We start from the raw sequence: 27,947 nt of genomic DNA, 5'->3' as shown, positions 1-27,947 counted from the left end.
CAGCCCTGTCAGTGGGAACAGCTATATGTTTGCCATTCCATTGCCAGTTTGATTCAAGGCACTTTTACTCTGCCTCAATAAAATACACAGCATTTAAATCTATATTTAGTTCCTTAAAAAGGAGAAGCCTAGTCACAAATCCCATGTTTAGCAGCTGCTTTGCCATGCACATTCTAACCCAGTGATGAGCAAGCTTTTTCTGTATTCATCAGAAGCCAAACTGGTTATCCTGCTGTGATTCTCTTGATGAAACTACTGGACATCATGGGATCACATGATGCTATGTGACCAAAAATTACAGGAACTGTAATTCATCAGCAAGGTGAGGACAGCTTTCAGGGAGATACCACAACATCCTGTCACTTTGGAAACTCTAGCTACATAGTTGGGAAGCTACAACTTGCTTAACTTCTGGTTTTAATTTTGTCTCCCATATGTGTGGTTCCAGCTGTAGAGGGCTAGCACGCAAACCTTCTGCAGTCCCACAGTAATGCAGGAGACTTGCATTTTGAGGTATGTAATAGCAACCTGTGGCTTCACACCATAGAAACGCTGGACACTTCCCATTTGCAGTGAATTAACTTTCTTTCTGAATATGAAGGAGAAAACAAATCTTAACAGCACATTCAATGTAAGGTTTCCTCTCACAATTTGACACATGGAAAATACAAGGTGGGAAAAGATGCACTGTGATGTTTCAACAAGCTGAAATAAAATACACCACCACCAATGTGAAGGTGAATGGTTGTTTTATGTGAAAAATTATAGTTATCCAGTGTATTAATTCTGTAATCAAATCTAATCCAAATGGATTAAGGACAGCCAAGTTGCTAAAATAAGACTCCTAATAAGAAACATCGGCCAAATGAATCATGGCCTGTACTAAAAGAGTGGTGAATCATGCTCAGTGACAGAAGATAGTCACAAAAAAGTTTGTCACTATCTTTCTTAATGAAAAATCATCTCAAAATGGAACTATCCTCACCCAAATAAACATTACACACAAAATATGACAACTGTGATACAAAGCTCTCTGGATACACTGTGTTTAAGAATAACCTCCGAACAATAAAGTTTGACATAGGAAATACCCTCCAGGGCCAGTCCAATAGCGTGTCTTTGCCAGTGGATCAAGAAGATGCCTTTAGAGGAAGGCAGGAGCCTGGCCCACTTCTGAAATCCACTTCCCTGATTTTCCCATGGCATCTAGAATGGTTCTGTTAGGGAGGGTAGAGGGTACATCTACCCTGAAGGCAGTGATGACTCAACTGGGTGATGCAGAACTTGGTGGTGACTGTAGCAACAGAACTTTCTAAATGCCCCATTTGTGTTTTCAGTTGTTCTTTGCATGGATCCTGACTGTACATGGTGCCAGAAATCCTTTTGGAAAATGCTCACTAGAAGTAATTGGGTATGCTATGTGAGATGGATAACATCAACGCTCATCAGTAGTCACCGATGATCAGTAGTCACTCTCTGCTCAGTTATCCAGAGTTAAGTTACTAGTGCAGCACAGCTTTAGAATAGAATAAACTTTATTAGAATAGAATAAACCAAACCAGGTTGGAAGAGACCTTCAAGATCATCGTGTCCAACCCATCAACCAATCCAACCCACCCAAACAGCTAACCCATGGCACCAAGCACCCCAGCAAGTCTCCTTCTGAACACCTTCAATGACGGCGACTCCACCACCTCCCCGGGCAGCCCATTCCAATGGGCAATCACTCTTTCTGTATAGAACTTCTTCCTAACATCCAACCTGAACCTCCCCTGGTGCAGCCTGAGACTGTGTCCTCTTGTTCTGGTACTGGCTGCCTGGGAGAAGAGACCATCATCCGCCTGTCTACAACCTCCCTTCAGGTAGTTGTAGAGAGTGATAAGGTCACCCCTGAGTCTCCTCTTCTCCAGGCTGAGCAACCCCAGCTCCCTCAGCCTCTCCTCATAGGGCTTGTACTAGCTCTGGCATGCAAAGAGTTAAGGCATTTAAGAACAAAGCCCTTCCATCTTACTAGTGCTGATATTATGAATGTAGAAACACCTGCCCCTGCTTTTTCCTAGTGCGGTATAATCGGACTTTGTTTATGGCCAAATAAAGGGCTTCATTGTAAAGACTGATAGGCTCTAATTGGGCAAAATCTGGCAGAGATTACTTGTCAGTTTTATGGAATAATGCTGCTTGTCATGTCTTTACCTCCAGGAGCTGGAGAGAAGCCAAGGGAGGTTGGTCTCCTCTAGCTTTTCATGAAGAGCTTCTTTTCATAGCACACCAAAAAAACTCTGAGAAGAAACAAAAAATAAGCCCCCCCAAACAGTGTCATTTAACAGACAGGATCAGGAGTGGCTAAAGAGCCAGGCTGCCACCTGAAGTCACACAGTTGTTCATGGTACCTCCAGAAAACTGAAAATTACTCCATGTTACTAATGCTGTGATTTGAACAGGATGCCTTGTTCTGATGCCTGCTTACACAGCACGGGATGCAAAAATCCTGAAGGCAGATTAAAAAGACAAACCCAATCCAGTAGCTGGTAAACACATTTTGGAAGCTGAATTCATCTCAGAGGAAGGATTGTAGAAATTACTTGGCCACCCTGTGTAGCTGTTTGCAAAGGCAGGCATGCAGTAGTTAGGGCATTTCAGTTTTATGGACAAAGACGTGCCAAGATTTCATGCTTGAAGGAAAAGTAAAAAAAAATAATATATATATTTCTGAAATACAAACCACACAACTTGCCAGCAGTGAAGGCAGTTAAACACTGGGCTGCTATCAGGGCCAACAACGGCTTCACCAGGTTTTGCACATTTCTAATGAGGTCAGATATCTTTCAAGAACACGTGTTAGTTTAGGCTTAAGAATTACAGCCTCTCTATTCAGGCCAAATTAGAGGATCATGATATTCCCTTCTGGCTTTTCCAGCATTTGGACCTATCAACTTCAGAGAAACTTCTTTTGGTCTAGAGGCTGATGTGCTGGGAAGTTCAGGATGTCCATTGCCTTCTATAGCTGAAGGAGAAATTGATTTTGTTACATGGATCGTTGATGGGACAGGAGTTTGTTGTTAATGGCCAGCAGGAGCAGGGAGGTCATTCTCCCCCTGGACACTGCACTGGTTAGGCCACACCTTGACTACTGTGTCCAGTTCTGTGCCACTCAGTTCAGGAAGGATGTTGACTTGCTGGAACATGTGTAGAGAAGGGCAACAAAGCTGGGGAGGGGTTTGGAGCACAGCCCCATGAGGAGAGACTGAGGGAGCTGGGGTTGCTTAGCCTGGAGAAGAGGAGACTCAGGGTGACCTTATTGCTGTCTACAATTACCTTAAGGGAGGTTGTAGACAAGCAGAGGTTGGTCTCTTCTCCCAGGCAGCCAGCACCAGAACAAGAGGACACAGGCTCAAGCTGTGCCAGGGGAGGTTTAGGCTGGATGTTAGGAGGAAGTTCTACACAGAGAGAGTGATTGCCCATTGGAATGGGCTGCCTGGGGAGGTGGTGGAGTCACCATCATTGGAGGTGTTCAGGAGGAGACTTGATGAGGTGCTTGGTGCCATGGTTTAGTTTTTTAGGTGGTGTTGGATGATAGGTTGGACACGATGGTCTTGAAGGTCTCTTCCAACCTGGTTTTATTCTATTCTATTTTTTTATTCTATTCTATTCTAATGTGGTCAGAAATGGTCTCTTGACATTTTTTCCTCTTTAGTAACTCCTGCATATGAAGCTGGGAATAAAAAGAAATAAATTGGTTGTTGTCTAATTACATTTGTACTTTTCAGGTGAAATGACTTAGTGTGTGTGATGTTTAGAGTATGTCTTGACCTCTACTCCATCCTAGCATGAGGTAAAATATACATGCTTTTGCCCAGCCTTTCACAGGCAGCGGGAACATATCTTTACATACATTCTTCACATCCCTATCTTTTCTTTTATCAGTCAATGTCATTGTAGTGGAATGTGGAATCTGCTATTTCTCAACTATTTTGGAGAAGGATAGACTAAAACACTAAGTCTCTCTCTAAAATGCTAAGTCTGTCTATTTTACAGAGGACAAAAGGAGATTCTGGTCATATTCTGTATGATTCATATTTTCCTAATTGTTCCAAATACTCTGTCTCTCTAGCAACTTCTCTCTTCAATGAAGTTTTGAGTCTGAGACCTCTGTACTTTTAGGGTACACATTAGGGAAGCACAGACATGCTCTGTGGTAGGTGTGCATGGCTCTGTGCCTTGTTTCAGATGTGATTTCCAGATTTTGTGTAGCTATGTCACTTTGTCCATGCAAGGAATCAGAATTATTTGTGTGTATGCTTAGCTGTGTTTATGACCACTGCCTACATTCTTACATGCTCACTGACCTCCCATTTCATACCATGGCAGCCTCTGCTTCTTCAGATTTTTGTGCTGTCTATTGCAGAATTAATTTCTCAGCAAAACCTACAAATATTTTGCACAGACTCAAGTCTTCAAGGATTAGTGGGAGAGATGCTACCCAAAACTTGTCCTTACTCTTGGAGTGCTCTTCTTGCTCTGTAAAGTACACAGCCTTGCCCAAAGTTCTTCCATGATCTAGTAAAGAGGTTTTCCAAGTAGATACTGGGGTGAATTGCCAGGAGAACAGCAGCCTGATGCTGCCAATTTTATATCACTGGACATTTTGTAACAGCAGTGAGGAGTGAGAGCTGGAAAGCTAAGCAGGGTGTACCACAGTCATAGGAACGGATGTAATGTTTTGTTGTTAGTCGGTGCCCCTGGCAGCACCTCTTCTGTCGTGTGCCACAAACAAATGCAGCAAAGAGACAGTTTGTGTCTTGAAGGCTTCAAAATATCACAGAAAAGACAGCACAACAAATTTGCCAGACATGCTCCTGTGTCATGTCCACGAGAAGATTGTAGGTCCAGAATTAATGAAAAAATGGGAAAAGAAGGGATGAAAACAAAAGACAAGGAAAGGACAGGAGAGGGCAGTGGTGGCATTTTCCCTAAGAGCGTTGATCCTGAGATCAAGTTGGAGTCAAACGCTGTAACCAAATTGGCAAACTGAAAATATCAGTGACTGCAGTGCTGATGAGAAGCTGCTCCAAAGAAATAACCATGATAAGAACTGGGAGTAGAGGTGTTTCTTAAGGATCTACCTGCTCCTGTCCCAGCCGACTCTGTGGTTTGTACTCCCTAAGCAAACCATCTATGCTTCTAAAATTACAGGTGATTAATAACAGTCATTGCCTCCAGGACAGGATAACCTAACACCCTTAGAGAATACTGAAAAAAAAAAGGACTCTTTAGTTTCTTTTTCCTTGAAGAAGGTAAGAAGGGAAGGGAATTGTAAAGTGAAAGAAGGGCTGGAAATTGTTACTGGTGTGGAGTTGAAGTCAGAATGAATTTGGAATAGCAAAGCTGGTACTGGAATCCCTGTTGCTGGAATAATGGCAGTGCAGTTGGGTAGGGGCTGTTTTGCTCTTCATGGTCAGCTTGGCCCTGTGCCAAAAATTGATGTTTATATTTTTGAATCCACATTTTAGAGAGGCCTCAATCGATCAGTCAATCAATCCTGTGCAGATTGTGTGCACTATTGTTTGCAAATAATAGAAATGTGTGGGGGAGAATAAAAGGAAGTGACTGTGTGTTGTATTGGGAAATGCATCTTTGTGCACAAGAGAGAACACAGAGAGAAAACTGCAGTCAGGAGAACTCCCATCTCACATCGCAGACATCTCCTGAGACACCATGGGCTGAACTTTATGGTGGCCTTTTCTGATCAGGTTCTAGTTGCCAGGAGTTGAGTCTATTTCCAGTGGTGAAGAATCACAGATGCAAACACTTCTGTACTTTTGAGTCACTGTTTGTATGCCAGGAACAGAGGGAGGGCTCTAATAAAGATGGCTGTGCTAGTACTGGACAAATACTGGATAAGAAAAAGTCCCTGTCTCAAGAGCTTACAGTTCAAAGGAGGAAGAACAAACATATGTTAGAACAAACATATGTCAGCCTTCCAAAGGAGATGACACAAGTTAAGAGTCTCAAAACAGGCAAAAGGTTTTTTCTGCCGTCTATAAAAAAGCATAAGAAAAACCAGATAACTAATCCCAGCAGAGGGAGACTGGAGAGGGGGAACTGAGGGAATGAAGAACATTCCAGCCAATTTGTTGATGACTAACATACTTCAGAACAACAGGCTGCTTTTTAAACTCGGAGAGTGACTTGCTGAGTGGTTATTCGCTGTTCACTCCCTGGTCTTGATAAGAGCTCCCAAAGGACATTCAGTTCTTTCCAGCTTCTCCCGCATAGGTTTATCTGTGAACATCAGTACAAAGCAAAGGGGAAAGAGGCCAAGCAGGTTTGTTTAATCTCTGCTGTGACTAATAATGATGTGCTAGGCTAGCTGCTCTTTAACACAGCTTGATATTACTAATGACTGTCTTTTTGCAGCATCTTCCTATGGGATTCCATGTCAATAATTATTGTAGGCCAAACAATGATTTTAAGAGCAAGACTCAAATTAAATTTTTTTCTACCAATCTGGGAAACCAAGAAGTCTGTGTGAACATCACAGTGAATATCACAGAAACTTTGGCTCAGGAGCTGCGGAGGCCATGCAGGAATGCACTTTCTTTGGCAATCATAGAACTGAAAAGGCCTATTCTGGCATGACTGCCTTGGCAGGGATCTTTTCTGTTCAGTTGGATTGGAGCTGGCCTGCTGTGAGCACGGAGTTTAGCCTAGCAAACCTCCTGATGTCTCTTCTAAATTATTGTACAATTCTACAAATCATATTTTTATACTGCTTGCATTATTGTAGTTTTGTATTTAATATTAGTTGTTTATTACTATTACCATATTTGTGCATCTTTACAGAATCACAGAGTAGTAAGGGTTGAAAGAGACCTATGGACATTATCCAGTCCAAACCCTACTGCCAGAGCCAGTTCACCTAGAGCAGGTTGCACAGAATGGCATCCAGGTGGGTTTTGAATGATTCTAGACATGGAGATTCCACCACCTCTCTGGGCAGTCTGTTCCAGTGTTCTACCACCTTCAAAGTAAAGAAGTTCCTTCTCATGTTTAGGTGGAACTTCCTGTGTTTGAGTTTGTGCTCGTTATCCTTCGTCCTGTCACAGGGCAGCACTGAAAAAAGACTGGCCCCACCCTCCTGACACCCACCCTTAAAGTATTTATAAGCATTGATAAGATCCCTCCTCAGTCTCCTCTAGGCTAAAAAGACCCAAGTCATAGAATCATAGTCCCCTAATCATCTTTGCTTTATCTTCTCAAGCAGTTCCCTGTCCTTGAACTTTGGACCTTGGAACTAGGCACAGTACTCCAGATCAGACCTTACCAGGACAGAGTAGAGGGGAAGGAGAACCTCCCTGGACCTGTGGCCACACTCTTATTGATGTACCATTTAGGGCCTTAAGAGATAATTTAAACTGTATTGATGGTGTCACTTTTCTGGAATTTAAAGATTCCAAAGGTCTTGTCAATGCTAATAAGAGAGTCTCATCATTGATCAGTATCAACTCCTATTGACTTATGCTTACTCCTAATGCTTGTGGAGGATGGGCATTGTATTCCACATGAAATGTGGCATTTGGGCCTGCAGCACTACTACATTCAAAGTAATAAAGATATGGATCTATTTTTAGGTCTGACCTGGTATGAACTGAGTCAAAACAGGTGGAAACAGAATGATGAAGGATCATGCAAGAAGTTAGTGACTGAGAGATTGAGGAGGTGGGAATACAAACCCAACTGGCCAAGTATTTAATGTCTTGGCCCCTGGACTGCAGCACAATCTCTTCTCTTCCTCTTTGGTCTCAGAAATAAAAACGTTATTGGAACTGAAATGAAAGTGAAATGCCTGTCTTGCTATGCTAAAGCAGCTGGGGAAAAAGGGAAACCTTCAGAAATACTGGCCCATGAAGAACTGCTTGGGATGCTGACTCAAGCACTTTCCTAGAAGCATGTTGTACAATTGTTTTTGTTGCCTTACCAGTTTTATTGTTAAGCTAGTGTTTTGATCTCTGCTGCTCCCATTTTCTCAGTGCTAGAAGCAGGTCGTTGAATTGGTTTGGAGCCTTCTAATTTTCATCCTTAGTTTGTTAGTAATCAGCTCATGCCTATTTGCCTTTATACCAGCAATAACAGTGAGCTTAATCTGAGCTTTTCTTTCCTTTCCTGTTTTCCTCTTCCTATATTTATGGGCAGAAATGAAATTATTTTTCACTCTTCATTTTGAAAAGTTACTGACTTTTTATCTTCCATCACTCTTTTGCTGAAGGAAAATTCACCTCTCTTATTTCTACAGAAGAACTGAAGGGCTGGAATTACATCTCCCCACTGCATGAGCTTGTGGTAAATAATACATCTCTGCAGTACTGCAGAAAGAAATAAAATGTTCTACAAAATAAGGCCTACTGACTCCCATCCCATCAAACAGGCTAGTGCATGGTGTTTTACAAGTTGGAACAGAAAAACATGAATCTGTCCAACTACTTTAAAGCCTTACCATGAGCTAAACTGCAGCAGGCTTATGAAAGACAGGAAGCAGTGGCACAACCATTCTCTCCATTCTCTCCAGCATTGCCAGAATGGTTGTCTTTGTGCTCAGCTTCCACAAAATTTGTCCTGTGATACCCTGCTGGGGGCTGGGGCCTGTGTTGTCAATCAGGATCTGCCAACTGCTACTGCAGCCTATCCACATGCCAAGGAAGGTGATGTTGCAGGATCATGTTTTCCATATTTCATGTTTTGTTATTTTTCTTAAAGCTGAGCTCTTCCAGCCACGTGAGAATTACCACTTTTCATGTAAGTAGAGACAGCTTTGAATATATGAACCATGAAAGCTCAAAGATTAGAAAGGAGATAAAATTAACCCTGCTTTTGCCATGTTTAAACTCTCAAGTGGTTAAGCCAATGTGAACCAAACAGGTGAGGCTGGCTATACCAGTAGTGCCATGCAGTGGTGACAGGAGAGCCTGTCCTTCATTATTACATCAGCACCAGATGTAGAGCAAAGAGCCTGTCTCAAACAGGACTGTAGTGCTCACAGACTGAGAAGCACTGACCCACATTTCTTGTCAGATAGGTTGATCAGAGTGTATGTGGGCTTGGTGTGACAGCAGCAGCAGTTTGTGCTGGTCAGGCTAGAAATGGAATTTAGCTCTTAATAGAGTTACTTTAAATCTGCAGAGTTTGGACAAGTGTATACTCTCTCTGTTAAAAAATGCAATCATTGCCTTTTAACTTGCTTTGATGTTGTATGCATTTGTCTTTTCTCTACTTGACTACCTAGCAGTAATTCATACTTTCTGCTCTCAAGATTAGTACTCAGTTGATGAGATTTGTTCTGATGTTTCAGTCTGTGTTCAGTTTTTCATTGGCTGTCTCTTCATTCAGTCAGTGCTCAGAGAGAACCTGCCTGTTCAGCATAAATGCGACCTGATTAATAGCGATTAATAAATCAGGTATTTGATTCTTTTGGTCTGAGTTCAAACTCTTGTTCACTTCCAGCAGTGGGAGGGCTAGTTCAGCCAGAACAACAACAAAAAAAAAAAAATCCATGCCTAGATTTTTGCTTTCGGGAAGTTCAGGGGTTTGAGATCCAAAATTAGGTTTTCAGTTAGTGCCAGGAGGGAATCAGCCACTAGATTAAGAATTTGGATGCTTTCCCTCGCAAAAAATTTTTGGGAGTTGTATGTCAGGTCCAGGATTTCAGATCTATTCCCAGTGTAAGTGCAGAACTAAATCCATGCCTCATCTCATTCCAGAGATAGGAAGGGAAAAACAAAATAGGGGAAAAAAAAAAAAAAAGGAGGAGGGAGTGGAAGAGAAAAGAAGAAGAAAAAGAAGTAGGAAACAAAACCTGAGATTCTGGAAAAGTGAAGAAGGTAGCAAGACACATGGGTAAATGGGGCATGAAACTCAAGGGCACAGGGAAAGGAGCTGATGGATCAGATAAGAAATGTTGATTTTTCTAAAAGCTGCTATTTTTCATTGTTCTGATGGCTCTCCCATGCAGTTTAGGGTCAAGTGGTTATGTTTGAGCTAGCCATTGAATCATACAAGATGCTTGATTATGAAATATGGGAATATTTCACTGGCAAGGGAAAATCTTCCCCCCTCAGTGACTGCCTGGAAACGAACTACAGGGAAGGGGTTAATGGTTGTTCAGTTTACAGCTGGGAATCACTGGTATCCAGGAAACAACGGAGAATGCACAAACCAAGAGACCAGCTGGAGCCTGCTGGAATCCCATTCATTTTGGCAGAGGTGTCTGTGGTCTCCAATTCTGACATCACTGCCTTTTGCGTCACAGAGGAATGCCTTAACCACTTCTCCCTTTCTATTTTTTTCCTGTCTCTCTCTCTCTCTTATTTCTGTGACTGACTCAGTTTGGCAAAGCAGTGACAAGAGGCAGTTTACAAACACTCCAAATCTCCTGCAGCCTGTGATTCCACCAAAGATGTTAGATGAAAGATTTTTGATGTGCAGGAGAAGCCATACTCCGGAAGCGGAGATTGAATGTGAATTACTTCTGTTTCCAGTCTTATGTAGCACATTGCATTTATAGAGAATGGTCTGTCTGAGTGGACCCCAAAGAGAACATACTCTTGCTTCAGATGCTCTAGAGTATGTCAGAAGAGCTGGAAACCTACTCTGGCCACAGGGTTCCTGAGTTGCCTGCTCAGTGTGTTGTATCTTTCCTGCCCATACAAGAAAAAACAATCTGAATACAGGCCAAGTCCATGCTGTGGTTCTGCTCTGTAGGAAGTTCTTCTGAGACCCAAATACCTCTGAGCACAAACAAGAGATCATAGGCCATTTGAAGACAAACCATCCTGCTTCTACATACTCAACTCTTGGTGCTTCATTTTGCCTAGCTATAATTTGTGGATAATACTCCTTCAGATATTCTACTTTTCCTTTCTCTGGAATGGCCTTTTACGCCCTAAGCGAAGCTGTCTGGTGTTCTCCTGCCTGTGTGCATGAAATGTCATTCATGGTCTCCAGTCATTCATTGGCTTGCAGATCCTGCTAGCATAGAAATAATAATAAAACTTGGTTTTTCCTCTTTCAACCTGCAAGAACACAAAATTCCACTGTTACTTTTTGAGTTTAGTTGAATTGATTAAACATGATCAAGTAATATGATGTAGCTGAAGATGCACATAACTGATACTGGGAATGCTCAGAAGCGGCATTTTTAATCATGCAATTGCAGACCTCACTACCTGGTGGAAGCCTGGAGAAGAGGAGGCTCAGGGGTGACCTCATTGCCCTCTACAACTACCTGAAGGGTGGTTGTAGCCAGGAAGGGGTTGGCCTCTTCTCCCAGGCAACCAGCACCAGAACAAGGGGACACAGTCTCAAGCTGCGCCAGGGGAGGTTTAGACTCGAGGTGAGGAGGAAGTTCTTCACCGAGCGAGTCATTCGTCATTGGAACGGGTTGCCCAGGGAGGTGGTGGAGTCATCGACCCTGGAGGCGTTCAAGGGGAGATTGGAGGTGGCACTTGGTGCCATGGTCTAGTCATGAGGTCTGTGTTGATAGGTTGGACTTGATGATCCTCGAGGTCCTTTCCAACCTAAGTGATACTGTGATACTGTGATTCCTATTTTCCTGTGGAAAGGCCTGACATGGCTGCTGAGTGTGTTCTGTATGGAAGACAGAATAACAGAATGATAGGGGTTGAAAGGAACCTCTGGAGATCATTTGTCCAACCCCACTGCTAAAGCAGGTTCAGCTAGAACAGGCTGCACAGGATGGTATCCATACAGGTTTTGAATGACTCCAGAGATGACTCTAGAGATGGAGAGTCCATTACCTCTCTGGGCAGCCTGTTCCAGTGCTCTACCATTCAAAGTATAGAAGTTCCTCCTCATGTTTAGAAGCAACTTCCTATGTTCAAGTTGGTGCCCAACATTTTGTTTTAGAAAGATTGTGACCTCAAAGGGCTAGGTTAAGTGAAATACATTGTGTTTAAGTATTTCAGGACTCTTCTCAAGTTTGTTCATGTCTGGTATTTGTCCTCAGCAGCTGATCTGCAACTTCACTGCTCTGTAAGCAAACACTGATTGTTCTGTTATTCTTCTCCTCATGATTAACATTCTGAGCCTCAATGTTCAGCCTTAATATGAAGTGCAGTGCAGAACCATCATCACAAAGGAATCACTGTGGTAATCCTGAGGAAATGCATATGTGTGACTGACTTACCAGGGAAATGGGAAAAAAAAGTGCTCTTGTAGAATCTGGAAGTAGACACTGTTAAAAGACTGATTTATATCTCTGTTCCAGAAAATATTACCTAGGAAATGAATCCTGAATAGCTATATGAAAGTTTCTCACTACTTAATCTTACTTTTTCAGAAAGTGTTCTAATTAATTTTTTTAATTGCCTTCTCTCTTCTATGTGCTTACACAAATATTTATCTTGCTGGAAGCAGATCTGCACTCACACCCATAGCCAGGTTTTCAGACCCTGAAGGAATTTCTACACCTGGAAGATTCCTGGTTGTCTGTATATATAAGGATGTACCTGTCCACATGAACTGAGTTCAAACTTGAGAGCTGCCTGGCAGTGGTCTGTGTTCTGTGCAGGGGTATCTCTGGTGCTTCCAGCGTCTCTAACTCAAAAGGCTCATACCTTTTCTTTGCTAAGTGAGAGGAACATGTGCTCAGCCCACATGCAGTGCCTGATCAGCCAACAGACATCTTGTTCTGTTCAGGTGTCAGCGGAGCCATCACCTCTGGGTGCACAAGGGAGAAAAGGGAAAGACATCTTCCTTCAGTGCTTGTGCAGCCCTCTGCTACATCACACTTTTGGAGAGATTGGAGCAATCCAGGCTAGTCTGCATTTTGCTTCCATAGGGTTGTTACTGATCCTAATGTGAGATTGTAAGGGTGGAAAAGAGAACAGGATGGAACATGCAAGCACCACCCTTGCCAGGGCTGTAGTAACACAGCTACTCTGAAGCCGTGGCATACAAGTCTCACAGGCAGCCTATAGAGTTGTCATGAAACTGTCTCTAGAAGCCTTCACCATAGTTATTGTGGTGGATTCATTGGCATTGTTAAATTTCTGTGTGGTGTAGCAGAATAATTCTAATTTTCAGGAATACTGAGCTTTAACATTGCCACTAGTTTTCCTGAAATCCTGCTGAGTGTTCAGCACAGCAGTGTGACCTCTTAGAATAGAATAGAATAGAATAGAATAGAATAGAATAGAATAGAATAGAATAGAATAGAATAGAGCAGGTTGGAAGAGACCTTCAAGATCGTCATGTCCAACCCATCATCCAACACCACCTAATCAACTAAACCATGTAGCCAAGCACCTTATGTAGGTACACAGCATCTGAAAACACCCACTTGCATTTTGAAACAGATGCATTTGTATGGTCTTCTTTCTTAAGAGGCTATGGGGGTTTTTGCTGTCAATTGGAGGTTTGCAGTAGCCTTGGGAATTAGACTCAGAGGCTCAGGGTTTAGCTCATTACAAGGGTTTAGCTTTGCAGAATGCTTTGATAATCTGGACTGGGTGACTGCTTTATATCTCACACTGCTGTATTTAAGGCAGTGGGCCTGTGCCTGTTTCCATTTGTGGTGCTTTTTCTTTTTTTTTTTCACTGGCAGAAGTAAGGCTTCTTAGCAGACAGAGCAAAAGCCAGAGAGGTAAATAACTCTTCCATGGAGCATGCAATGCTTTTGGTTTATGTCTGTCACACATGCTGCTGATCTGTAAATGGAGCTTCTAGGCAACACAAATAAACAGGACAGTTCACAATAGTATGCTGGGCTTGGATCTGCACTCACAGATGTTGCTGTCTTCCAGGCATTATCATTGGGATGAGTACAATCAGTTTAGTAGCTGGACTTGGATTAAACACAGAGAGCTGGAGCAGTCTGGAGAGCTGAGTTACACACTGCTGGGAAGTGCAGGCTGAGCTTTGACTATGCTAGACTTGTTAAAGCAACCAGAGCAAACACCTGGCATCATTTAACAACTTGACTAAAAATATGGTTTTTCATATTAATAGTCAGGAGGAATGTGCCTCTGACCCCTCCTGGGTGTGGTATGAGGAAAGCCACAGCCATTGGAAGAATGTCATTAACGTCAATCAGGCAATGATCAAAACCCAGCCCCACCCACCCTGTTATGGTGTGAATGTGTCACACAGACACTGACTATTAACAACAACTAGTGCACGAGATTTCTGCATCAGTCTTATTTCAGCCCTGTGTGTTTATTTTCCCCCTTGATCATCTTTTCCTCTTCACCACCCTTTTTATAATCAGGTCTTAGACTGGTCAGGCTAGGGTCATTCCAGCACTGGGAGTCACTTTGAGACCCTTTGTGCTTTCCAGTTTTGTCTTTATCTTCCCATTTCTGATTTTACAGATCCTCTCTTCATGATCAGTGCCTTTTCAGTCTCAAAGCTGTATTCTGAAAACTAGCTTCAATTTTAATCAACACTATGATCAGGATGTCTTACAGATACTATACAGTGTGTCTGGCTGTCATTGTGCATAGCCCACTGAGTAGGAGATCTGGCATCCAAGGAACTGTCTGTGCATGTCCTTAAATCTGCTAATGATATGCTTTACTTAAGTCTTTAGTACAGCATATGAAGTTTTATACCAATTAGGATGCCATCTGCAGATGAATGCAGCACCCACCAAAGTCAAGGGCAGGAGTGTTGTTCCTCATCTGCTCTATTTCCCTTGCCTTGTTTATTGCAAATGATAGTCCCAACTTAAAACTGAGTTTTGGTCCTGTACTTATTTGTCTTGTACTTTGGTCTTGTATACTTACTACTTGAAATTACAGTATATGAGCTGCCATAACAAACCAATCCAAAGTGTTAAATATTCAAAATAGGATGCAAATAAACCATACATATAAAATTAGTCTGATTTTGTACCAAGTCTGGATGCAGACGCTGCTTGAAAATTGGTTATGTTGTATTACCTTCTTCAGTCTCCATCTGCAGTATCATAGTATCATCATAGCATCAGTCAGGATTGGAAGGGACCACAAGGATCATCCAGTTCCAACCCCCCTGCCATGGGCAGGGACACCCCACACTAGATCAGGCTGGCCAGAGCCTCATCCAGCCTGGGCTTAAACACCTCCAGGGACAGGGCCTCAACCACCTCCCTGGACAACCCATTCCAGGGCTTCACCACTCTCCTGGGGAAGAACTTCCTCCTCACATCCAGCCTGAATCTCCCCACCTCCAGCTTCATTCCCTTCCCCCTAGTCCTATCACTACCTGATATCCTGAGAAGTCCCTCCCCAACCTTCCTGTAGGCCCTCTTGTAGGCCTTGTTGTCGTATTCATTTTGCATCTTTGCCTTTTCTTGTCATCACTGTTTATACATTTATTTAGCATTAGAAGAGGAAATAAAGGTCTGAAAGGCTGTCAGAAGATAAAAACCAGCACACAAGCAGTTTGCCTGAAGTCATGTGGCAGGTCAATGGTTGTTTTTAAATCAAGTAAATAAATGTCCATTGTATTGCACTGGCACCAAAATAATGTAAAAGATCATCCTAACTTAACACAGCAAGAGTACAGCCTACGTCACAGAGTCTGTGTGCAGGAGCTGCTGATGGTTTTACAAAGTCAGTCTTAAGGGAATATTTTGCAGTCAGCTGATGGCTGAAGGCTCAGGCCCACCACAGCTTCCTGTCTCCCTCTCCAGGGGCAAGAATCAACGTCTGTTGCATCTGTAAAGTCACATGGGATTTGGATTATTCTCTACATTTTCCTTTAATTATGTCCCCTTTTTTGCTTCTTAAGAGACTCTTAAAATTTTCAAATATAATAAGAAATAATAATAAGCAATTAAAAAGCTGTGGGTATTAAGTGGGTAATAACAGACTCAAACAAAAGTCAAGGATTATCCTGGGAAATGACGTTGATGGATCCTGGAGCACTCAGTTGTATGAGGCAATCTGAGGTTTTGGCTATGCTTAAAAACGAGGCAGCATAACTTTACAAGGAAAAGCTCTGACAGAAACCACCAAAGTAGATTTTCTGCAACGTGGAGGTAAAGGAGCTGTTGTATCTCCATTCCCCTCTCTGGCACGCCTCACTATATTGCTTGTGCTCTTTGACACGTTGTACCCCATTCGTACCAAGGCCTTCGTATTCTCTGTGTTAGCCAAGACAGTCCTGTGGCAGCAGCTAGGGTGTAGACATGGTTATACAAGCATAAAAGAAAAAAAATTATTTTCCCCCATCTACTCTATTTCCCTTGTAAAGTTAATACAAACCATATGAGTAAAAGCTCTTTTTGGTGTTCTAACTCCACCAGGACAATCAAATGTTATTTATATACCCTATAGTGTGCACTGAAGAAAAGGGCTAAGAGTATTTGGATGGAAAGCTTTGTCAGGCACAACACAAACATGCTGAGATGAATCTATATTTAGTATCTATGATTGGTAGTATAAGTAGAATCTATAATTAGTAGCATCCAAGAAATTTTGATGCACACTGTGCTCTCCAGCTCTATGTTTGCAAGCAAGGTGTAACTGCCTGCTCAAAGAGTTGCAGCTGCAGAGTGTGTTTGTACAGAGAGTAATTCACAGATTCACAGACTGCATTGGGTTGGAAGGGATCCTCAAAGATCATCTTGTCCAACCCCCCTGCAGTCAACAGGGACACCTCCAACTAGATCAGGATGCCCAGGGATTCTGTCCGATCTTGAATGTCTCCAGGGACAGGGTCTCAACCACATCCTTGGGAAACCTGTTCCATTATTCTACCACTCTCATTGTAAAGAACTTCCTTCTAATGTCCAAGATAAATATACCCTGCTCCACTTTCAAACCATTGCCCTCATCCAATTGCTACAAGCCCTTCTAAACAGCCTCTCTCCAGCCTTCCTGGAGGTCTCCTTTAGCTATTGAAATGTAGCTCTAAGGTCTCTGTGGAGCCTTCTCTTCTGCAGGCTGAATAGTCCCGATTCTTCCAGCCTGTCTTCACAGGAGACATCCTCCATCCTTTTGATCATCTTGGTGGGCTCCTCTGGACGTGATCCAGCAGGACAGATGGCATTTGCTTTGACAATCAGGCTATGTGAAGGAAATTGTGAAGCCCCAATGTCACATTTTGTTCTTTCTTATATTTTATAGTTGAATACTGGAGTTTAAAGACATCTTATCTGAGCATGATGAGGTATATCTTCCAAAGGGGCTAAAAAAGGTTAGATCTTTTCTACTAAAAACCCAAACCTTGCCCCCAAAACCTGCATGTGAAAGCTTTAGCTACTGAAAGTAAGTTCTATCTATTTTACCTGCATTACAAATTGAAGTGCCTTATCTTTCTGTAAGTAAGACACATTTAAGTGTAACTGGAGCTTAGGCTTTAGCATGAGCCGTGTGGCAGGTACTGAAGCCTATACTAAATGGCTCATGAAGTACATTCTGGTAATGCTTTTAGTCAAAATAAAGTCAAGAGGGAAAACAAACAGTTTATCAGCTTTGCAAACATGAACACTTTCTGTGGAAGTGTAGGAGAAAAATTTATCCTTACAAATCCCTGTGGTCATCAAATGCTATGTGAAGTTCAGACCACCAGACTAAATTGGCTTCAATTTTTCACTTGGAATCCCTACCTAGGAAAGGACTGTGTGCAATCTTAACAAAGATTTCTGGATTTGACCTTTCCAGTGTAGCCCTTGTCATGTGAATCCGGCTTTCAGGATCAAGGGCTTCATCCACAGGCTGCTCAAGTAAATGGAAAAACTTTCATTGTCTTTAGTGGGCTTTGGATGAGGCCCCAAAAGTTGAATCATATTTTGAATGGAACATTGTTTGTAGCAAAACAGACTCAAGGCTTCATTCACATAGAGGTTTTAACCATTAAGTGATATTTCCCAGACATTGTGCCCTGTTGCCTACTTCCTGCTGCCTCTTCTCCCATGGACACAAGTGGCCAGGGAGAAGGTCATGAGCCCAGTGCCTAATTGAAGTGGTCTTCAGCCTGTTCTCTGCTACCTTTTATCTATCAAATGATGGGAGGTGTGTCTGCCATATGACCAAAATTGCAGATGTGCCTTGGATCCAATAGTACAACAGTGATGCCAGAATGTGGCCCATCTTGTCACAGAGCATCCACGCACTGGTGCAACAAGGGAATGATTCCATTTCCATCACTTGAAAATATTTCTGGCCACCCAGTCATGAAGGACCAAGGCTTACTGTCCTCAAAAGCTTTTCAGTAGGAACCACCATCACCAAGGGACGAGGCACTGCTAATCTAATGCTAAACTCCTATGAGGACAGACTGAAGGAGTTGGGGCTGATCAGTCTGCAGAAGAGAAGGCTCCGAGGTGACCTTATTGTGGCCTTCCAGTATCTGAAGGAGGCCTACAAGAAGGCTGGGGAGGGACTTCTCAGGATGTCACGTAGTGATAGGACTAGGGGGAATGGAATGAAGCTGGAGGTGGGGAGATTCAAGTTAGATGTGAGGAGGAGGTTCTTCACCATGAGAGTGGTGAAGCCCTGGAATGGGTTGTCCAGGGAGGTGGTCAAGGCCCCGGCCCTGGAGGTGTTTAAGCCCAGGCTGGATGAGGCTCTGTCCAGCCTGATCTAGTGTGGGGTGTCCCTGCCCATGGCAAGGGGGTTGGAACTAGATGATCCTTGTGGTCCCTTCCAACCCTGAATGATACTATGATACTATGATACTATGATAATCCATCACCATTCATATTCCAAACTGGTCACATACCCAACATTTTAAAAGTGTCTTTACTTATTTTGATTTAAATCTTAACATTACCATTGTTACCTATCAGTCAGTATTTGCTTGATCCAGCTTTGTGTTCAATTCCCACATACATTTATGTGACTTTTAGAAAACTTTGGGAATCAGTTACTTCTGAATGGAGAGGGCCTGGAGCATTTGGACAAAACTCCTTGGAGAGGAGAGGTGACAGACTTCTATTCATCAGGATTTCAGAAGAGGGAAATAGTGGTTAGATGTCATACTTGCTGTTTTGTTGCTTGTTTCACATTGTCAGGGCAGGGGCAGTGGATGGAAGGATGAGTTTGTGCTTATTTTTACATGTGGCATTTAAGAGGCAAAACCAAAATGTGAAGATTTTCTCCAGATGTGTTTTCTGTTTATGATAGATATCTAGAAATATGAGGCATGTTGTGGTGCCCCTATGTACAGATACTTCTTACTTACTAATCCCCATTGATTAAGAAGTTCCAAAAGTGATGCCTTATCCAACAAGTTGTCACTGCTCACCACGTAAACTCATGCCAATGGTTGTATGTTTTTCATTCCTAGTAAAACTTATTTTCAAGTTTTGTGTGCCAAAGTCATGAGACCCCACAAAAAATGAGGGGCCAATCAAAGAAGCCTAGTGCAGCTATCAGTCTAAATCATTGTTAGCTACATATGACTTTAGTTCATGTCAAGTTGCTGTCACAAGTGAGATACATCCACTAAACCCATCTATGTACAAAGGAACATGCAACATATAACCCACAGTACGAGAAACATCCATTACATACAGCACTGTCCCCAAATACCTGGCCACAGGCTCCACATCCTGGATCCAGAGACAAACACATACATGCAGCAGAGACACATCAAACCTGGCAAACACAAAGCCAAAAAGCCAAGTTACTGCCTGTGTAGGATGGGTGCATCACACAGAGTTTGCATCATTCAGTGTGTTGATTTGGGGAAGCAGCTTTTCAGTCCAGTTAAAATCTTCAAGATCCTGAAACATTTTCTTCTTTACACTGGGTTAAAATGTTCACCTTCCCAAACTGTCCTTGAAGAACACATAAGCATTACTCCAGAATATTCAACAGCCCAATAGCTAGGACAGTTAGCTGGGATGTGAGACATTTCAAAAGTATCACAGAATCACTAAGGTTGGAAGAGACCTCGAGGATCATTGAGTCCAACCTGTCACCACAGACCTCATGACTAGACCATGGCACCAAGTGCCATGTCCAATCTCCTCTTGAACACCTCCAGGGATGGTGACTCCACTACCTCCCTGGGCAGCACATTCCAATGACAAATGACTCTCTCGGTGAAGAACTTCCTCCTCACCTCAAGCCTAAACCTCCCCTGGTGCAGCTTGAGACTGTGTCCCCTTGTTCTGGTGCTGGTTGCCTGGGAGAAGAGACCAACCCCTTCCTGGCTACAACCACCTTTCAGGTAGTTGTAGAGGGCAATAAGGTCTCCCCTGAGCCTCCTCTTCTCCAGGCTAAACAATCCCAGCTCCCTCAGCCTCTCCTCATAGGGCTTGTGTTCAAGGCCTCTCCCCAGCCTTGTTGCCCTTCTCTGGACACGTTCAAGTGTCTCAATGGCCTTCTTAAATTGAGGGGCCCAGAACTGGACACAGTACTCAAGGTGCAGCCTAACCAATGCAGAGTACAGGGGCACAATGACTTCCCTGCTCCTGCTGGCCACACTATTCCTAATGCAGGCCAGGGTGCCATTGGCCCTCTTGGCCACCTGGGCACACTGCTGGCTCATGTTTAGGCAGCTGTCAATCAGCACCCCCAGGTCCCTCTCTTTTTGGGAGCTCTCCAGCCACTCTGACCCCAGCCTGTAGCTCTGCATGGGGTTGCCATGGCCAAAGTGCAGCACCCGGCACTTGGACTTGTTAAATGCCATCCCATTGGACTCCACCCATCTGTCCAGTCGGTTGAGATAAAGTCAAACCCTAAAGTGCAACTTATGCCCCAAGTCTAACATGAGGATTTTAATCACCAGACCAGCGGTTGCTTTAAGGGTCTACGGTTGTGCTACTCTGTTTCCATTAAAAATTCAGCATACCACCGGACCTCAATAAAGAGATAATTATGAGCCAGAGTACTTCTGTGGGATGTGGAAGACCAAGTTCAATACATATTTAATATTTACACAAAATTATGGCAGTCTCAAGGCCACATTCCCATGAAAAATGTCACATTCAATATGGTGCAGTTCTCCTTTAAAGAACACAACAGAGAAACTCTTCATCGGAAAATTCCCAAGTAGCTTTTCCTCTTGAACTACCTATGGGGGTTGCCAAAGTAGTTGACGTACAATGAGATTTTTGCCCTCTGTAATTGAAATCCATGGTTTTGTTTTTTTTCTAAGGGTGATTCATTTTACAAAAACACACAACAAATAAACACACATAACTGGAGTTAAGGAGAAACATGTGTTATGGATTAGGAAAAAGAGCACCCCTCGAAAGCTCAGCTGGTCCTGTTCATTATAAAGATAGTGAGGGGTTTATTTCCCCCCCAAATTTCATGGTATTCTTTTTTTTTTTCTGTGCTTCTTTTCTCACAGTGTCTCTCTTCTTTGTGTCTCTCTGGTACAGTCTGCACTCCATGTGTCATTTGTTTGTTTTCCTTGCTTCTAGGCTTTGTCTGGACCAGGATGTGGAATGTGTTAGCTAACACCAGTTAACAGTACAGCAGGTAAGACAACGAGCTTGGACTCATTTTAAATTGACTTCATTAGATATGCTACTACTAAATATCTCCTTGTCTATATGAGCCCTTTAGTTCTCTGAAATTAATGCCTGGTCCTATCCAGAGCAGTGTCAATACCAGTCCCATCTCCATACTTTCTGAACACCTTCCATCCAGCCTTGCAAAAAACAACGCAAACCAGACCTGCTATATACAGTTCATTCTCTCCTTCTCTCCCCAGAGGAAGAAGTGGGTTTGAAAGTAAATCTTTTTCTTTCTGTAGACTCAGTTTTTGTTGAAAAGGACATATTTGCACTGTACTTGTGTTAGAAGGTGGGTCATAGCACTGCCTTATGCTTGGAGTAGAAGGTAACAGTGAACCTCAGGTACTGGAGAGTTTATACCAGGGACTCAAGGGCCATCTCTGTTTCCTTAGCAAATGTACTTTAACTGACCTGAGCATGGAGAGCTATGGTATTTGCAAATATGTATTGTAAATACAGTGGAAAGAGAGAGGCTGAAGTAAGCAGAAGCTGCTTAGGGCACAAAAAACCCATCATCATTTGATTTAATGTATTACTTCTCACCTAATTTGAGATTTCAATTATCTCTCCTCCCTCTCCCTCACCACCCAAGTTCCTACAGCAAGTTTTGAAATTACAGTGATTGACACTGCTAGGAGCTCAATAATTTAAACTCATTTCCCCCATAGGTTCATACTGTTTTTCTTCTTTGATTTAAAGGAAATGCATATGTGTAACTAAATCCAAATTTGGCAAAGATGTGACTTTTGAATCAATTCACAATGAGTCTCATTCATTCCACTGTAGCTGAAACACAGCATCTCACACTAGAATGTGATTAGCTTCTCCACACAGCAATATCCCAGCCTTTTTTTTTAATTTAAAGCATAGATTTGGTGAGGCAGAGTGTACCTGGAATATATCTCACCGCAGCAGACACAACAGCTCTGCCCTTTGGAAACTGACACTCAGAATTTCTTAGCTACAGTCCTGCAGCTGTCATAAGAAGAGATGATTAATTAGCCATGGGGCTGGGGCGGGACAGTGGGGGCTGAGGCGTTGGGAACTGGCAGGGAGACTGCTAAATAGATTCAGTAAAGCAGTCCAAAAGCTGGAGAACTGCTGGAGAGATCTCTAGTTTGAAAGCCAAAGATTTCCAGGCAAAAGCCAGCAGGGCTATATAAACGTAAATGAGTGGGTGGACAGAATAGATCAGCCCTATATTCAGAGGTCCTTAGATGCACTGACCCTCTTTAGCACCAGATGCTGCTTTTAATGCACAGCTGGCTGGTGGAGGAGCACTTCAGTGTAAACAGAGTCAGAGATGCATCTAGTATCCAGGATGAAGCTAGAGCCATTTGCCCAGTACTGTACTTGTCCTGAAAGAAGGTTGGGATCTTTTTGATCATGTCCCACACATTGTACTGTACTCAGATGAATCACTTCCTGCCCTTGCCCTTTCTGCTTGCTGCTGCATCACGGCAGCGCTGCTCTGGGACTGGATCCTGAAGCCTGGGCTGAACTGTTTGTGTTCTCTGTGCTCTGTCCTGGCGCCTGCTTGAACGGAGAAAAAGCTGCTGTGCATCTAAACTGCTGTGTCATACTTAGTTATTAATGACCGAGAACCACATGACACAAAGTTCTGGGAAGCTCAAGCAGATTCCAGGAAGGGGTCAAGGAGTTCAATAAACAGTTTTATTAGAACTTGAATTGCAACCAAAAGGCTACACATTTACTTTTTTTATAAAAACTTTGTGTCACTTGAATGCAGAGATCCTGTGAATGGCAGACAAGGCACCGAGGGTTAGCTTTTTCTTTCAACTGGTTTCTACGTCACTGCTGGTTCAAAGCTGTCCTTGATAAGGAAACCTGGATGTACCTTTCATTTACATTTTTCAGTTACGTTTCCAGCTTGTTGGTAAACTGCAGGGTTATCTGAACTTCAGTCCTGTAAGAAGTGTCCAGAGAAGGGCAACAAGGCTGGGGAGAGGCCTTGAACACAAGCCCTATGAGGAGAGGCTGAGGGAGCTGGGATTGTTTAGCCTGGAGAAGAGAAGGCTCAGGGGTGACCTCATTGCCCTCTACAACTACCTGAAAGGTGGTTGTAGCCAGGAAGGGGTTGGTCTCTTCTCCCAGACAACCAGCACCAGAACAAGGGGACACAGTCTCAAGCTGCGCCAGGGGAGGTTTAGACTCGAGGTGAGGAGAAAGTTCTTCACCGAGTGAGTTGTTCGTCATTGGAATGTGCTGCCCAGGGAGGTGGTGGAGTCACCATCCCTGGAGGTGTTCAAGAGGAGATTGGACGTGGCACTTGGTGCCATGGTCTAGTCATGGGGTCTGTGTTTATAGGTTGGACTCGATGATCCTCGAGGTCTCTTCCAACCTTGGTTATACTGTGATACTGTGATACTTTGAAGTACATCATGATCTAAGGGTAGGATCCTTCCTTTAGTTATACTGGTGGAAATTCAGAAAGTAGTGGGGAAATCCTAGGTTTACACCAATGTATCTCCCACTACGGCAAAGCCACACATCATCGTTAAAAAGAGAGATGTTCTGATTCTGACTCTAAAGAGAGAGAATTCTGGATTAGTTTATTGTGTTAATAATGGGCAGGGTTATTATTTGGGATGACAGATGCCATGTCAACCTATATTGCTGAGGATAGATTGGAAAGGGTCTGCATAGTGACAGAGAGGAACTGTGTGGCATGGTGAAAAGATATGGGGTGAGTCTCATCAGGCAGATGGCCACATCTCTGTGTCCCCATAGTAAGTGGCACTAATTGGCTCTGTTTCCTGGCAGCAAGCCCGTGCACTGAATAAGTTGGTGCTCAGTAAATGCAATTTTTCAGTAAATTGCCTTTGCTAAAGTAATTGCTTTTACATTATCTCTACCACACACTTGTTAAGACCAAGCTACAGTTCTGTCTCAACGTGCTTTTAATTAGTGCTTCTGGCTTTACTTCTGTGTTTCCTTTTGCTGCCATCAAGCACTACGAGTTGTCTAGCACTGCGTATGGCACAAATTGATCAATTTGTTCATTCATCAATTTAAGTATGTCAGAAGAAATAGGAAATAGGACTACATCTCCTCTGAAAGTGTCTAAAAAAGCATTCATTATAGTAAATATTACAAATACATTAATTAGTATCACTATTCCACTGTTACTAATGTGCACTGAGGCACAGAAATTAAGGGTCCAAGCCAACTTATTCTGAAGTTAAATTAAGGTTCTTTTTTTTTGCACCAAAGCTCAATACTGGGTCATTCAGTGGATTTTGTAGATACATTTGGGGTAAAACACATCAAGTACTCAACAAAACATGCAAAAATACTCAGCAGCCTTTAATGGAGGAAGTGAAAAAATATTGCATCTGTTTGAAATAAATGGGGAATTTTAGCGAGGCAGAGTGGAATTACCCAAGCTGGAATCTGACTTCACTTAAGTGGTGTTAACTCTTGCAAAAGCAGCCACAGATTTTTTAATGATCGCTCTGGTCAGAAGTTCAGCTTGACCTTCTGTCCTGTGGGTGGCATTCCAAACATCCTGGTACCTCCTGCTGTGAAGAGGTGGGCTGGCTCGTTGCTGAATCAGAGAAAATCACTGTGTTATGAATCTCTAAGGCCACTTCCACACCACTTGGAATTTATCAAAGCCTTTGCCTAAAATTCACCACTACTTGCAATGGCTTTCCAAGGTTCCTCATTAGAAAAGCTTTCTGAAGCATGACATATCCAACCTGTTGAATGCTGCAGGACATTGGCTAATATCTGCAGCAGTTCTGTTGCATCTTTATCAATAATTTTTCATCCAATGCAGAGTACTTGCAGAGGCTGTTGAAGTTCTGTGGTACTCCATGTAAAAGCTGCAAATGGGTATGCAAAAGATCTTATTTCATGTCAGACAATTTACATCTTAGGGTATGTCTAAAATCATCACTGAGAGGTGTAATTATGGCTTATAAAGGGAGCTCTGAAATTCTTTTATCCTAGGTGGCACAGGCAATGAGAAATGAAGGCATGCAGACATAGATTTAAGCTTTCTAAAGTCTTTGTAAGTCTGCTAGTCCTCTGGTTACCAATAACTGAGGATGCAGCTTAAGAGCAGCACATCACCTTTTAAAAAAATCTAAATCATTTATTTGCCCCAAGATATGAACCAATTCTCATCAAACTTGTTGCAAACCCATCTGATCAAACTGATCAAACTCAGTTTCAGAGTTTCTGAGGACTTTAGTTTCATGGGATTCGAAGGACAAACAGTAGCAGAACTAATGAATCTTGGATTTCTGTGCCTTTATGTTCTGTGGTGTGTGCTCTGATGGGTGTGAACTCCACTGGGAGATTTTTCCTGTAGCTGGGCTTTTACTGTTCTTTCTCATCTGCTTTCTGTGGTATTGAATATGAGGCCACTTCTATTGAAGCTTTTCCCTCCACAGATACATTAATAAAATCTCTTCTCTATCTGACTACCACAGTGAAGTACAAAGTGTTAACATAGTGTAAACATTTACCTTTGTATCAGACTTACTGGAAAGTTGCCAGTTGCTTCAAAATGATAAAGAACTGATGGATAGAGACACATGGCCTGCATTAAGAATAGTGTGGCCAGCAGAAGCAGGGAAGTCATTATGCCCCTGTACTCTGCATTGGTTAGGCCACACCTTGAGTACTGTGCCCAGTTCTGGGCCCCTCAGTTTAAGAATGACATTGAGACACTTGAACGTGTCCAGAGAAGGGCAACAAGGCTGGGGAGAGGCCTTGAGCACAGCCCTGTGAGGAGAGGCTGAGGGAGCTGGGATTGTTTAGCCTGGAGAAGAGGAGGCTCAGGGGTGACCTCATTGCCCTCTGCAACTACCTGAAAGGTGGTTGTAGCCAGGAAGGGGTTGGTCTCTTCTCCCAGACAACCAGCACCAGAACAAGAGGACGCAGTCTCAAGCTGTGCCAGGGGAGGTTTAGACTGGAAGTGAGGAGAAAGTTCTTCACCGAGTGAGTCGTTCGTCATTGGAATGTGCTGCCCAGGGAGGTGGTGGAGTCACCATCCCTGGAGGTGTTCAAGAGGAGATTGGATGTGACACTTGGTGCCATGGTCTAGTCATGAGGTCTGTGTTTATAGATTGGACTCGATGATCCTCAAGGTCTCTTCCAACCTTAGTGATACTGTGATACTGTGATACATGCATGTAATGCATGCAAAGAGAGCACATCCATATAAATTCCATTTCCTTAGGGTATCAGGTTAAAGATACCAAGTTTAGCAGGAAAGAGTCATTGCAGAAAACTCCACAAAAGAGGAAGATCGCACGAAAACGGAGGAGATGACAAAGGAAAAGTTAACATCTCAGTGGATAACCATTTCTCCCAAATTTGGGGGGAAAATTCTTTTCTGCAAAAGAAATTACAGAAAATTCAATTTGTTTTCCTATCACTAAATAGCCCATGGCCAGTTTTAGATCAGGCATGATTTTCAAGCCCAAGAAAAGCTTCCAAACAACAACCAAACCAGACAATGGGAAATGGAAGGATCAGCAGAAACTTGCAATATGGGAAAATATACATGGAGTGAGGTGAAAGTTCTAAGGAAGTGAGGACCATTTAGCAACTTGCTTTGGATTTGAGTGACAGTGAAAAAAAAGTTACCCACAGAAGTCGTCCAAGCAACAGTGTCCTGTTTATGTTTTGTGGTCATATGAGTAACTGACTGGAAAAAAAACAAGGACGAAAAGATAACAATTACAATAAAATTAAATTAAATAAGCCGGTGACTCATTACAGGGCAGTCAAAAACAAAACCCAAGATCATTTGGGACTCAATAACAACAGAAGAATTACATGAAAACACAAAAAATGGCTAGATTCTTTTCCTTGTATATACAGTCAAGCACACGGAGAGGAAAAGAGTAGAACTGACCACACAGTTGTTCAGTGGCAGCCAGGACATTCAGCAAAAAGCAATTCTGGTGCTACAGTACTTTGGCAACCATCTTAACTGGAGTGGGACAAAGCTTTATTCTAAAGTATCATAGTATCATAGTATCAGTCAGGGTTGGAAGGGACCACAAGGATCATCTAGTTCCAACCCCCCTGCCATGGGCAGGGACACCCCACACTAGATCAGGCTGGCCAGAGCCTCATCCAGCCTGTGCAGCAGACACGCTGGAGGGAAGGGAGGCCATCCAGAGGGACCTTGACAGGCTGGAGAGGTGGGCACAAGCCAACCTCATGAAGTTCAATAAGAGCAAGTGCAGGGTCCTGCATCTGGGTCGAGGCAATCCCAGGCACAAATACAGGCTGGGCAGTGACTGGCTGGAGGGTAGCCCTGAGGAGAGAGACTTGGGGGTGCTGGTGGACAAAAAGCTCAACATGAGCTCTCAGTGTGCACTTGCAGCCCGCAAAGCCAATCAGATCCTGGGCTGCATCAGGAGAAGTGTGGCTAGCAGGTCGAGGGATGTGATCCTCCCCCTCTACTCAGCCCTGGTGAGACCCCACC

The 27,947-nt window shown here is 43.1% G+C and overlaps 1 long non-coding RNA gene across 2 annotated transcripts in view; it reads left to right on the top strand.

Moving 5' to 3' along the window:
• The window catches only part of LOC137446879 (uncharacterized), a 151,637-nt gene that overhangs the window by 55,395 nt on the left and 68,295 nt on the right, over positions 1–27,947 (top strand). For both annotated transcript variants that reach the window (XR_010988744.1, XR_010988745.1), the window contains one exon: positions 21,380–21,437. This is a non-coding gene — a long non-coding RNA (uncharacterized lncRNA). The remainder of the gene's footprint in view (positions 1–21,379; positions 21,438–27,947) is intronic.

Source organism: Melanerpes formicivorus, unplaced genomic scaffold, assembly GCF_026170545.1.
Source record: "Melanerpes formicivorus ecotype bairdi unplaced genomic scaffold, bMelFor1.0.p_v2 SCAF_19, whole genome shotgun sequence".
Lineage (NCBI taxonomy): Eukaryota > Metazoa > Chordata > Aves > Piciformes > Picidae > Melanerpes > Melanerpes formicivorus.
Note: the sequence above shows the minus strand (reverse complement) of the source record. Positions and strands in the feature narration are given on the sequence as shown.